Here is a 3,802-nt window from a genome sequence, read left to right as displayed (position 1 = left end):
GGGGCAGGGGGCGTGGCTGGGGGCGTGGTTAAGAGGGGAGGAGTATATTTACAGCTAGAATTCACCAACTGGAGTATTTCATTCATATATGTGTATATATATATATATATATATATATATATGTATGAAATACTTGACTTTCAGTGAATTCTAGCTATACATATATTTATTTATTTTATTATAAATATAAATAAAAGAAATACTTGAATTTCAGTGTTCATTTATTTACACATATACACACACATAACACTCATCTACTCATTGTTGTACTTGAAAATACAATGCAATACAATTCCTGGGCAATGGCACCTATCAAATACACAGTAATGAAAACACAGTTGTTCTACTAACTGTACTGTGTGTTATGAGAGTACAGTATGTGTGTGTGTGGCCCTTTAATAGGTGACAGCATGTGAGGTGAGTGACGTCACTGAGTGTGTGGGCGAGAGAAGAGAGGGAGCGTAGCGTGAGTGGGATGGCTATGTGCCAGCAATCAATAAAGCAAGATTTGCAACTAATCGCTGGACTCATCATTCACCCTAAAGTCGTCCGCTGTGGTAAAGTGAAAGGTGTTGCCCCGAGCATACATCGGCCCTGGAGAAGTGTCTCCCCTGCGCTCCTAGGCTATGGTCTCGTTCTTCTGCTTCGTCTCCTTGTGTGTGCACACTGGACTCAGGTCCGCATAGAGCTGGAGGGGGCGTGGCCTCCAGCTCCGGCTGAATTCCGGGAGATTTTCGGGAGAAAATTTCTTCCGGGAGGTTTTCGGGAGAGGTGCTGAATTTCGGGAGTCTCCCGGAAAATCCGGGAGGGTTGGCAAGTATGTCGTACAGAGGCGTTTTAAAAAGTCGTACATTTTACTTTTTGAAACCGATACCGATAATTTCAGATATTACATTTTAAAGTATTTATCAGCCGATAATATTGGCAGTCCAATCTTATCAGAAATCTCTACTTTCGAGGCAAGGTCTCCAAAGCATTGGACTGTTTTGTTATTCATTACTAATATCAACTTTTCAGCTTTTTGTCATTACATGATGCCTTTATCTCTATTTTTACACTTTAATAGAGGGAAGTATTTTTTTAATTATTTATTTATGTTTTTAAGTTATGTACATTCATATGTACATGTAGATGCTGTATCAGGACGGATCCATTAATAAAGGCTTAGTTGGCCACATGCGTGGACAGCACCTTTAAGCTCTTTTTTCCAAAATTGTGTACACTATTGAATTGGGGTCTTATGGCCACTTATGTGGACACTTATACTGCCATCTGGTGGTGTCAGAAGAGTATAACATACAATGGAATTTGGGAAAAAAAAAGTGTAAAAATAAGAATTAGTATGTCACTAAACATGAAGTACACGTTATACATCATATAAAAAGTTTTGGGGCCCAATAAGCCCAAATAGCAAAGAGAAATAAAAAAAGCATGGGTTTGAGCAGAAACATGTCATTTAGGAATTAACTATACACAATAAAACATTAACAAAATTATGTTTCACATGGATGGTTTTTGAAGTAATACCTTGCTGACATGACAAGAAAACAAGAAATGTAAAAAAAAAACATGGCGTTTACTTTTTGATATTAATATAAAACTCAAAGCACTTTGGCTAATGAAGATGAAGTCTAATAAACACACTTTGTTCTTCTCCAACATCGCCTCCTCGAAGTTCAGTGCAACAGTTTGGCCAACAAAAATAAAGAGGAGTGACACCTTTCACATAGGGCTGGGCGATATATGGAATATACTCGATATATCGCAGGTTTGTCTTTGTGCGATATAGAAAATGACTATATCGTGCAACGTCATACACCCTCGCCGAGTAGAGAGGTAGCGGCATGGGTAAAGTTAGTTGTGGTGCTATCGGAGCGGTGCGAGTGGTAATAGGAGAGAAAGAAGGTGCGAATCTGGTAACAAATGAAGGAAGAAGAATTAATTCCCAAGAAAAACAGCAGGGGGTCCATTGTCTGGTGGTGCTTTGGCTTCAAGCGGGAAGATGTCGAACAGACAACCGTAATATGTTAAGTATGCGGCAAAAGCGTTGCTACAAAAGTAGCAGCACTGCTAATGTGTAGCATCATTTGAAAAGTCACCCGCTAGAGAATGAGGAGTGCTTGAAACTCCGCATGTCAACATCTCCGTTCTGTGCCACACCCACAAAATGCCCAAGCAACCATTTCCCAGAACGTATGAAAAAAATAATCAACAACAGAAGAAGATAACGTCCGCAGGAACCTACCACATAGCGAAGGACATACACTATTTGATTTCCTATTATGCAGCTCATTTTTATTTGACACTTATTGAAATATCTTGTGTGACATCATGCACAAAAGTGCACTTTAGTTGTTTTAAACTGTTGTAGTGGCTTTCTGTACAAAAAGTGCACTTTAATTTAGTGTTGTTTTGATATGTCATCTTAGTGACGTCATGCACAAAAGTGCACTAATAGCTTGAGCATATTAATGCAGTATGAAGAAGAATGTTTTAATGTAGACACATAGAATCATCATACTGCTGTGATTATATGCATCAAGTGTTCATTCAAGGCTAAGGCAAAATATGGAGATATATATGGTGTATCGTGACATTGGCCTAAACATATCGAGATATTAATAAAAGGCCATATCGCCCAGCCCTACTCTCACATCGAATACACAATCTTCCCAGCCTGCGTTCAATTCGATGAGATGACAAAACATTTGAGCGAGTATTGATGTTATTTGAACACTGATACAGTTTGCAGTTAAATAAAGGACAAGTGATCAAGTGTTTTATGCTGTGTGTGAATGCACAAAGGTGAGCTTTGTTGATTTTATTGATTTGTTGGAGTGCTTATTTGGTCATTGCATGACTGCAAGCTAATCGATGCTAACATGCTATTCAGGCTATCTGTATGTACATATTGCATCAGTATGCCTCGTTTGTATGCCTCATTTAATTTCCTTTACTTATGTCCTCTGTGTATTTAATTGATATTTGCATGTCTCATGACACATAATCTGTATATAACATTGGCTGCTTTTCTCATAGTTGTTTGTGTGTCATGTTGTTCCAGACCACAGCAAATGTTACCCAGCTTGCAAAGATTGTAATAAATCCACTGTTTCCTTTAACTTGGACACACACATCTCTACCTTTGGCCATTCTGAGCCAGTAATTTCCAGAAGTTATCGCACCCTCTGAGAAGCCTGCATTTTACTAATGATTTTCAATGTTGCAAAAATGTGTACAATGAAAATTTATATACAACATTTCTGTCAACAAAACTTTGCGTCAGCCTTTGATAGTAGGCTAATATAGACACTTACATCATGTGTTGTCTTCATTATAACACTGATATGTTTTTAAAGTAATTTTGATAGTAAGCTAATGTAGACACTTACATCATGTGTTGCCTTCATTATAACACTTATATAAGACTTTTAAAGTCATTTTGATAGTAGGCTAAAATAGACACTTACATCATGTGTTGTCTTCATTATAACACTGATAAGACTTTTAAAGTAATTTTGATAGTAGGCTAATATAGCTAATATAGACACTTACATCACATGTTGCCTTCATTATAACACTTATATAAGACTTTTAAAGTCATTTTGATAGTAGGCTAATATAGCTAATATGACACTTACATCATGTGTTGTCTTCATTATAACACTTATATAAGACTTTTAAAGTAATTTTAATAGTAGGCTAATATAGCTAATATAGACACTTACATCATGTGTTGTCTTCATTATAACACTTATATAAGACTTTTAAAGTAATTTTAATAGTAGGCTAATATAGCTAA

This window comes from Nerophis lumbriciformis, linkage group LG07 (assembly GCF_033978685.3).
Source record: "Nerophis lumbriciformis linkage group LG07, RoL_Nlum_v2.1, whole genome shotgun sequence".
Classification (NCBI taxonomy): Eukaryota; Metazoa; Chordata; class Actinopteri; order Syngnathiformes; family Syngnathidae; genus Nerophis; species Nerophis lumbriciformis.
Note: the sequence above shows the minus strand (reverse complement) of the source record.